Source organism: Dioscorea cayenensis, unplaced genomic scaffold (assembly GCF_009730915.1).
Source record: "Dioscorea cayenensis subsp. rotundata cultivar TDr96_F1 unplaced genomic scaffold, TDr96_F1_v2_PseudoChromosome.rev07_lg8_w22 25.fasta BLBR01000476.1, whole genome shotgun sequence".
NCBI classification, from domain to species: domain Eukaryota; kingdom Viridiplantae; phylum Streptophyta; class Magnoliopsida; order Dioscoreales; family Dioscoreaceae; genus Dioscorea; species Dioscorea cayenensis.
This window is the reverse complement of record NW_024086867.1, coordinates 63,260-74,392: the sequence shown is the minus strand read 5'-3', so window position 1 is coordinate 74,392 and position 11,133 is coordinate 63,260.

Genomic DNA, 11,133 nt, shown 5'->3' with positions numbered 1-11,133 from the left:
GGTCATTGAATTGAACAAAATCTCCCAACATTATGTCTTTATAGCCCATCTTTGCTTCCTTTTTATTCTTCAAGGCATTCACAACCTATATGCATAAAAGAACACCAAATACACAATATGAGACATAAACCACAGTAAAAATGATGCTCAATGCATGTAAAACATATATAAAAATATGTCTACTCAAGCACTTATCAAGGTTCATCCCTTAGACCATTCACTCTATTATGGCCGCAAAGAACTCAAGGAACGGAGGTAGAATCTATCACATCGGAGAGGAAAGGGGACGCTCCTATACCTCTCGACTCACCCTCTCAACCCTTTACAACCTAGCTTTTTCTAATGCTCATGGTGTGTCACTCACTTACAAGGTTACCAACAAGAACTCTTAACCCCAGTGTCACTCTAGGGGAATGTTCATACAATCAAGCATTCATGGTTGGAACTCACAATAAAAATCAATTTATTGAAAGCATAATAAAGAGGTTCAAAGAAATGAATACATCCTAGGGTTCACAATCACCCAAGTACCCACTAGGGGTTTAGCTCTCCATGGAGCTAAGTACAATCAAAGAAATTGAATGTAAAAGAAATGAATCCATAAAGAAACCACCTTGATGGTCGTGTGTCGATGGTCTTGCGAGAGTCCTCTACTCGTCGTCGAGTATTCCCTCGTCCAGGTATAGGATACGCGTCGACGGAAGCTCCTACCAACCTTCTTCCTCAGGGAATGACGATGTCGGAGCCATAGAACCTCTCCAAAACCTTGGCCAATACCCCTCAAAACCCACAGGTAAGCCCTCTCAAGTTGGGGAAAAAGATGGAAAAAGAATACCAAAAATCGGGGCTCAATCGACTTTCAAATAGGGTGGAATCGGGCAACTACACGGGCGTGGATGCTCCCACGCCCCGTGCGGATTTCCACAGGCGTAGGTAATTTCCACGCCGATGTGGATCTCTGTTCTCCGATTTCTCGTGCTGTGAGCGAAAGGTTGTTACAATACTTGCTACAATGTTGCTACAGTGCTCCGCTACAGTTTCGACCTGAATAACTTTCCAATTCCATACTTTCATCGGGATAACGCAAACAGACACACGTTCACATCGTGAATCACTTGCTTCTTCAATGATATATATGTTGGTGGAGCTCTTGTTCTTATATGCATAAGACGGAGTGCTCGAGTGTGACTGCCTTTGTGCACCTCCAAATGGATGTGCTCACTCGAATGCAAGGAGGTTGGCACACACTCTAGCATCTCACACCTGTCCTGCAAGATCTCCTCCAAAATAGGTGCATTATGATCCATATTGGCCTATTTCCTTCATACTTAGCCTCACAACCATACCTGCATAAAACTAACATAAAAACACACATATTAATGTAAAAACTTGAGAAAAGTAATGCTCAACATAAGGAAAGAATGCTTCGCATTCATATCACACAAGCACTTATCAATAACCAAGGGGATGAACAGTACAAGAAGTTCCTGAGTTTGTTCAAGCAACTCCACATCAATATTCCTTTTGTTGAGGCACTAGCTCAAATGCCTAAGTATGCGAAATTCTTGAAAGACTTGTTGACTAACAAGAGGAAGTTGGAGGAGAGTGCTTCAGTGATTTTAGATGAATCTTGGTCAGCGGTGTTGTAAAAGAACATGCTAAACAAGAACAAAGACCCGGGAAGCTTCATCATTCCATGTAATATTGGCAATCTAGGTGAAGAAATGGAATTGGCGGACTCAGGGGCTAGCATCAACGTCATGCCATACACTTTCTTTCAAAAGCTAGGCTTGGGCGAGCCTAGGCCCACTCGGATGACTTTGCAATTGGCGGACCAAACGGTGCGACATCCGAGGGCATTATTGAAGACGTGCTTGTTAAGGTGGACAAGTACATTTTTCCGGTTAACTTTGTAGTGCTAGACATTGATGAGGATGCAGATGTACCCTTGATACTTGGGAGACCATTCTTGCGGACTTCCAAAGCATCGATTGACATGGACGGCGGAGAGCTAACTTTGAGAGTCGGAGATGACAAGCTCACATATCGCCATGCTGAAGCCATGTGGCATTCTCTTGATCTTGATGATAATTTGTATTTTCTAGACACTACTGATGAGATTGTTGATGAATACATGCAAGAAATGTTCAATCCGGACACGTATGAGGGTTTGTTTGACCAAAAGGACGAAATTGAAGAATTATTGATGCTTGGTTCGACTGAAGAAATACTGTCTACCCCGGGGATCTTGAAGAAAGTGCTTTGGAAGATTAAGAGGGCAAGGAGACGCCACCGGAAAGACTCCAAGACTGTTGGAGGTTTGCGTGAACCAAACAATGAATCATTTCTAGGAAGTCCCAAGCCCGAGAATTCACCCTCTACTCTCAAGAGACTTTGCTCATCATGCTTTCAAGCCATGGGTAAGAGGGCAACTTTCATCTATGAACCCTCGTGAGGTAAGACGAGGTACGTCAGGCTTAGTGACATTAAACAAGCACTTCTTGGGATGCAACCCAAGTGTTTGCTGTTTTTCCCAGTCACAGTTTAGTTTTGCATGAATAATTTGTTAAGTGTTGCTGTCTTCATGTTTAGATGCTTGTGCTATTTTCATTTTGGTGGATTTTTGTGTCTTCGTGTGTTTTCATGTGGATTTGGCCAAGATTTATTTGCTTGAGCTTGTTTCTATTGTTTTTCGCTGGTAATTGTTGCATAAAAGACCAGGCTCTGAATGTGTAAACATGTTCAGAAAATTTCTGCAGAGCCTGCAGAGTTGTTCAAGTCATCCAGAGAAAATGCAGGGTCGTGTGGATTTTCCACAAGCCCGTGGGGTTGTTTTGCGAGCTCATCCATAGAAGGCACAGGGGTGTGGACTCGCCCATATGAGCGACATTGCGATTATCGCACGGCCGTGCAGAATTACCACACGGGTGTGCGTTATTCTACAGAAACCTGGGAATTTTTCCTGAGAGAACACAGGGGCGTGGACTCGCCCCTGTGGGCAACCTTGTGACCAACGCACGGGCATGGGTATTTTCCGCATGCCCGTGCGGATTTCTGCAGACGATCCCTTCTCCATCCCGAGAGCGTACAGGGGTGTGCGAATGCCTTGTGATTTGGGCCTGTGATTATGCATGGCCGTGGGAAACACTTAGTGATTTTCGCTCGGTTGGACAGAGAGCATACAGGGGCATGCGGCTTCCCCTGTGGGTCAGGCGCACGGGCGTGGGTAATTTCCACATGCCCATGCGAGCGTTTTCAGAGACAACAAGCCCGTGCGGATATAAAGAACTCCAAGGGGCGTGAGTTCTTTGTAAAGAAGACTTGTTTCTCTTCATCTACATCCTCTCCACTCTCTTCAGAATACTCTAGCATTATTTTCCGACCATGTACTGCCAATTTTGGAGGATTTTTACTTTGTTTTCTGGCCTATTCCTATTCTCCTCATCTCAACTCGTCGGAAAGCCCCTATCTTTGATTTTCTTTGCCAATTCTTGATTCTAATCGATGAACTTGATGAGAATGCTTCGTTTGTGCAAGTAGAGTGTATGAGCATGCTTAGATTTAAGTTAGAAGAGTTTTAGAACTATTTTGTTGGATTTTTTATTCGCGGCCGTGCGGTTCTTCACGCCCTGTGGATCCACACGGGCATGCGGAAATTCCCCACGATGGTGTGGATTTCTGCAGCATCATTTATCCAGCTTGTTTGATTGAGTTCCTTTGAAAATTTAAAGGATATGGCACTAGGTCAAAGAAGCAAGCAGAGAAACGGCCGCGGGATTCATCCTCCGAGTCTGAGGGCATGAGTTTTGCTATTCCTGAACATTAGGCTTGTTCTGTGCGTCTGTTGAGACTTCGGTTGGGACAGACTCAGTATCTGGATAGTAGCATACTCCGAGAGTTACAATAGGGGGATGAATTTGCTGAAGAGGACGAGGACCTTGTTTTAGTAGGGGGTTGGAGTCAGTTATTGACAACTAGAGAGCCAGCCATCCGTGAGCTCACACTAGAGGTGTTGTCGTCATTTGAGTTCGATCGATCATATGAGAGACTCGACAGCGTGGACGCCATCCAGTTCAGAGCGTTTAGACATCCCTACAGCATGAGCATCACGTAGTTCTTAGTCTCACTTGGGCTATACGAAGAGGCATTTACGGACACTGAGGAGTATTCTCATCTACCGACTGATTATCCTCGAGTTTTGACCCCTCAGAGAGCCTACCAAATCTTGTGTGGTCAGGGTTAGTACGAGCCGGCGGTGTCCAAGGCCACATTCCTTTCCCAACCTACCGACCGATACTTACACGCGATTATGAGTAGGTCGGTGAATGGCCGTGGTGACAACACAGGTGTTCTGAGCTGGCAGGAGCTTTTATATCTGTATTTGATGGTGCAGCACACACCAATTCATCTAGGGCACATCCTTGCAAAGTACATTCATCATCAGGGGCATTATGCTAGATTGGGAGAGATCTTCTCGGGCCCTACATTACGAGACTAGACATGGGCATGAGCCTCTTGGTCGTGATTCGCGGGGCTGAGATGACGAGTACTCCTGCTCCCCTGAGTCTGGAGATGATGAGATTGATAGGTATGATCCGCCGAGTATGGATGGGGGTATATGCCTTGGTTCTACCCACTCCAGAGATGGTTGACGATGAGGGTGATGATGTAGAGGATTCTCAGCCTGCCATCGAGCCTCAACCGATGCTGATGGAGACTGACGCATCTCCGGCGATAGAGGACGCATCCCCGGGAAGTATGTTCTCACCATCTCGAGCCCATGATCATTTTGATAGGCTCGAGAGTGGCGTGGGGGTAGTACAGGCAGACATCGCTGAGGCACGAGCGGAGATAGTAGAGGTGCGCACGACGCAGGCCGCACAGTCCATAGAGTTCATGGCCCGTTTCGACGCTTTAGAGCAGATCCTTCAGATAGATGTTGCTGCACCTTTTGTACTATGACCGCGTACCTCCCACATGCCCCCTGCATCACCATCATTGGACCCACCAGCACCTTCTGATCCAGCACCAGCAGCAGAGGAGCCAGAACGTGGCGCCGATACTTGACTTGCTTTTATTTCTACTTGTATTTTATTTTTGACATGTTATCCTTAGAAAGAACTTTCCTTCTGAGCTTATTTTTCATTTTGTTGTCTCGAGTTGTATTTCTTGCTTTATCTTATATATACTCGAGTTTTTTTTTTCTTTTATTGAGCTCTACTGAACCCCATCGTGTATGCGTGTAGATGGTCTTGTCATCATGGGAATTGAGAACTTGTCATGAGACACGCCAAGGTACTTTCAAAGACTTTGGCCATGTGTGCCTCACAACCAGTTGGAACATCATCCCCAAGGATTTAGCTCCATCAAATGAAACACTAGGAGTCAGGGGAGTATTGTTTCGATTGCTTCTCCCACATTTATTCTCGATTTATATACATTATAAGTGAGCTTTCATGTGTACATTGAGGTCAATGTACAACTTAAGTGTGGAGGGGAGTTTTATAGTGCACATATCTTTTACACTATTTTGATTGATATATATGCTCACATAGCCAATGGCGGTTCACCTTAGTTGTAATGATGGTATTCTTGAGTTTAGGAGAATTTTTAACATTGAATATTCTCATGCTATAGTTCATGCTTGAATTTTTTAGGAATTTTTGTCTGAATAACATTTTGTGCACTTCTCACTCTTTAAACTCTTTTGGAAACTCAAGTCTAAAGTTAAAGGAACCATTTTTAGTTTTGTCTCTTGTGTTGCTTTATTATTAAAAAAAATGGAAAAGAAAGAAAGAACAAAGTGTTTTTATCGTTTAATTGTGCTTGTCGGGTGGAAAGAGCTACCACCCATGATGTATGAAGCTACTCTCATAAGTCGGATACTAGCTATGCCCTGTTGAGAGAAAGAGCTATATGATGGCATGTGTGAAAGCTACCACCCCGGTAGAAAGAGCTACAACCTAGAAAGTGTGAAAGCCACCTTAGCGGCCCCTTTGGAATGGGCCACCTTAGAGGATGTGTGAAGCTACTACCCTTTTTGAAATGTTTGGTACTCTTAATAGATAAATAAGTCCCTTATACCTAGAACTATGAGGAGTATACTTTGGGTTGACTTGAGTGAGTTCACACACTTACATGATTTCTGGTTTGTTGTCCTTTTTAATTCAAGTTTTTAGCTAGAGCATTGATTCTTTCGTATTTAGTGTTGAAAATTTCCTTTACTATTAGAATGCTTTCTTTGCATGCTTTGGTGAACCTAAGGCCAAGCACTTCCAATAGTCCCTTCATCTATGCATACAATGTTTTAACTTTTGCTTGAGGACAAGCAAAAGCTTAAGTGTGGGGGAGTTTGATAAGTGCTTCTGCCATAAGAATGCAAAGCGTTCTTTCCTTATGATGAGCATTACTTTTGTCAGGTTTTAGCGCTAATACGTGTGTATTTATGTACTTTTATGCAGGTTGGGTTGTGAGGCCGATTATTTGCGAAGGAAGCCATTATAGATCGTTTTACGCATTATTTGGAGGAGATCTTGAAAAGGCTCAGACGCGTAGACATGAGTCGGGTTTAGAATGATAGAATGTATGCCAACCTCCTTTTATTCGAACTAAGGCAGTGATTCGGAGGAGCACGAAGGCAGTTATATCCTAGTATTCCGGCTTATGCATATTTAGCAAGATCTCCACCAACGTGACCGTTTATTGAAGAACAAAGACGATCTACAACATGAACATGTGCCCGTTTACGTTACCTTGATGAAAGCATGGATTCGGGAGTATTTCGGTATTACTGCAACAGAGTATTGTAGAAATCACTGTTATAAATCACTATAGTAGGTACTATTCACAGCCGACCGAAGAAGGAGCAAAACAAAGGAGCCACACGGCCGTGTGGAAATTCCACACGCCCGTGTGTTAATTCCACTGGCCCGTGTGGAATATCCATAAGGGCGCGTGGAATCCCGATTCCAGCCCTATTTAAGGACGATTTCAGCCCCGATTTCATCATTCTTTTCTCCATCTTTTCCCCAACTTGAGATAGGACTGCGGCTAGGATTTTGAGAGGTATTGGCTAGGGATTTGGATAGGTTCTACGTCTCTGACATCGTCATCTCTTTAGAAGAAGGTTGGTAAGTGAGCCTCCGTCGGATTGATTCGGTAAGGCGTATCTTATACCGGACAAGAGGATCTTGCGATGAGTAAAGGACTCTCCAAAAGACCATCGCCATGACTATCGAGGGGGTTTTCCTATGGATTGCTTTCTTTTACATTTGATTTCATTATCGTTTGTATTGTGCTCCATGGAGAGCTAAACCCCTAGTGAGTACTTGGGTATTTGTGAACCCTAGGATGTATTAGTTTCATTGAATCTTTTTATTATGCTTTCAATTAATTGATGTTATTGTGAGTTCCAATCTTGAATGTTTGATGGTTTGAATACTCCCTTAGAGTGATACTAAGGTTGAGAGTTCATGTGGTAACCCTTGTGAGTGAGTGACACACCACGAGAGTTAGACAAAGCTTGATTGGAGAGGATTGAGAGGGTGAGTCAAGAGGTACAGGAGCGTGCCTTTCCCCTTTGGTGTGATAGATTCTACCTACATTCCTCGAGTTCTTTGTGGCCATAATAGAGTGAATGAGCTAAGGGATAACCCTTCGCTGGGGCTTAGTTACGAGTGCAACGGAGTGAAGTATTGAGGTGATTTTAGCATCTAGGGCTTAATTGTGGTTCGGGTCATTTCTTCTGGACCGAGGGTCAGGTCTACAATTATGAAGAGATTTATCACATGGAATCCCTAGATCATAATGTAATCCTTCTTACGAGTGCGAGGTTGAGAGGTTGTTCAACCTCTCCTCTGAGACATGTAGAGGATTAGGCTTGGTTAACCCTAGATTCGGGACCATGCATTAAAGGATGTCCCTGACTCACAATTGCATTAGTTAGGAAGCATAATAGAGAGTTCATGCATTTGAAATGATTTTCCTAGGTGGATCAATACCCGGGTACCCCATCTTTATCGATTGCCTTAACTTCTACTTTACTTCTGCTCTCTTTCGTGTTGCTTTACTTTTGAGAATTGAATCTTATCACACATATCGCTATTCATCTTTCATATAGTTAAGAAGAAAATTAAGTATTTTTATTCCGTTTTCCCTGAGGATACGATACCCCCCTCACCTGGGATTTATTACTTCGATAACTCCGTGCACTTGCGGGGAGCCTTGTCAACTGCACATGTCCACACAAAACTCTGTATGCTTGCTGCGGAGTCAATGTACCAAGGAAATTTGTTGGCAAGCGTCCATACTCCTCTGTACCTGTATACATCTCATCGTACAAGCCCATATGAACTGAGAACTCAGTGTCACTCATACAAAATGGATGTCTGAATGCTCGAAACATTATAGCATCCACGGTGTCAAATCTCTCATACGACTGATCAAACTCGAAGGACACCAACACCTCTAGCGTCACTGTGCGGAAAGCTGGCTCATGGATCGTCAGTAATCTTCTCCAGCTTCCCACTGCTAGCATCTCATCGATCTAATCGGCTCGCCTGTCCCACCGCCGAGTCTCCCTTAGTACACTCAAATCTATAATGTGAGACTGACCAAAACTAAGTGATGATAATATCTCAAATCGAGCTTGATGCTCGGGATTCGAGAACTCCATGAGCACTTGCACAAGTGGAGTCTCTCTAAAATGCTTAACTTCATGCTTCTTCACACGAGGTGCCATATCCACTAAAAATTGACGAGAAAAAATGATCAAAGAAGCTTAGAAAACCATACTCTGAAATTCCACATGGGCCTGTGGAAATTACCCACACCCGTGTGGATCTGCGGGGCGTGAAAACCGCACAGTCGCACGTCAATGCTCTAAAAATACACCTTAAAACCATGTCTAAACACTATCTAAACATGCATAAGCCACCATAGAATATAAATTGTTGCAACACTTTTAATTCATTAAAATAAGAAATGGTCAGTAGAAGAGAGGGGAAAAGGTTTACCGATGAAATAGGTGTGAAAACTTTGAAAATCACCACGGAATTTGAAGAAAAACCCTCTAAACCAATGATATGTGGGTCAGGAGACTAATCAAAGTCGATCTTTGAGTGATTGGAAGTGTAGATAAAGAGAATTCTAGAAGATTTTAAAGAAAAACTCACGTCTCTTGGAATTCTGCGCATCCACACGGGCGTGCAGAAATTACCCACTCCCTTGCGCCTCCACTAGAAAGACCCACAGGGGCACATGCACGCCCCTGTGCGCTCTCTAGATGACACTCTATGTCTCTAAATGCATCCGCACGGGCGTGCGAAAAATACCCACGCCCGTGCACCCAATCGACAAGGGTAGCCGCACGCCCCTGGGGCTTCTCTGTCCAACCGAGAAGAATCACTAAGTGTTTCGCATGCCCGTAGGGAGATTCAGCATGGGCATGGACATTCACAGGTCCAACTCATAGGGGCAAGCGCACACCCCTGTGTCTTCTTGGGATGGAGGAGAGCTCTCCTGCAGAGATCCACATGGGCGTGCGGAAAATACCCACTCCCATGCGTTTGTCATAGGTTCGCACACAGGGGGTGTGTCCAGGACCCTGTGCTCTCGAGAAATATTGCTAAGTCTTTGCAGGATGATGCACGCCCGCACAGAAATTACCAGAGCGAAATCATCCATGAACCTGTGCCTTCTCTGGATGAGCTCACAGTGCAAATCCACGGGCGTGTGGAAATTCCACATGCCCGTTGATAAGTGCTTGAGTGAACATGTTTTTATGCATGTTTTACATACATTGAGCATCATATTTTATTCGGTTTATGTCTCATTTCGTGTATTGGGTGTTCTTTTATGCATATAGGTTGTGAAGGCATTAGGATTTCAAAAGGGAGCGAAGATAGGCTATCATGGCATAATATTGGGAGTTCTTGTACAAATCAAGTTGGAAGACACAAGAGGAGTTCGTGTATGAGGAGATGTGTGCCAACTTCCATAGTTTTGCAAGCCAAGTTATTAATGGAAGGGAACAAAGGCAGCCATGTCTCCACATTCCTCCTCTTTGTAAAGATTTCAAGACCTTTCAAGACGCATTGATGAAGGAAAAGCCGTATAGCCTACCATATGATCGTGTGCCCGATCGTGTGGCCTTAAGAGGAGATTGTTTATCATTGCGTTTGTGGAAATCATTGTAGCAAAAAGTACTGTAGCAGAATTACTGTTCACGCGCCCGCGCGGAGATTCCGTGCGACCGCGTGGAAATTCCTGCAGTCCACGCGAGCGCGTGGGGGCACGTGACAGACGCGTTGTGAGGCTATAAATACACCTTTTGGCCGATTCTAAAGGGACTTTTTGCGGAGCTTTGAGGAGAGACATTGAGAGAGAGGCGGCTAGGGTTTGAGGAGAAGGTCTTCGCCAATTGAGAGGGAGTTCTTCACCAACTTTGATAGGTTCCTTCGACGTCATAGCATCTTGGGGAGCCATTGGCGACCTAGCTTCGGAGAGGAACCCTTCAAGACTTAGAACTACCAATCAAGGCCAATCCGCGCGAATTCGAGGGGGTTTTCTCTATGGGTTTTATTGCTTTTCATTGTATCCATTATTGTTTTGTAACTAGGCCCATGGAGGGCTAAACCCTAGTGGGTATTTGGGCATGTGAACCCTAAGATTTATATTTTGAATTGATTCTCTTAATGCTTCTAGTTAATCCGAGTTGTCTTGAGTTTTAATCTTGTGATTTAATTGCTTGCTAGTGTTGTTAATCCTTGTGGTTGATTTACATTGCATGATTTAATACTTTGATGTGAGAGGTCTCCATTAGAGTTAGATTTCCAAGATTAAAGAGGGTTGAGAGGGTGAGCCTTGAGATGGAGGAGTGTCCCCTTTCCCCTTCGATTGAGTGTTTCCTATCTCCGTATTCCATATTCTCTTTGCAACCATATTTGGTGTGAGGCGTGAGATTGCTCGATTTCTCCTCCGGGACCTTGTAGGGGTTAGGATCCTTCGCCGGGAATTAGGGGTTGGATCTACATTTAGGAATCGGTTTCACTCTTAGGTTTCCTTATAGCATAATGCGGTCATATAGGGTGTGAAGTGTTGAGATTGGTCGATTTCTCCACCAGGACCTTGTAG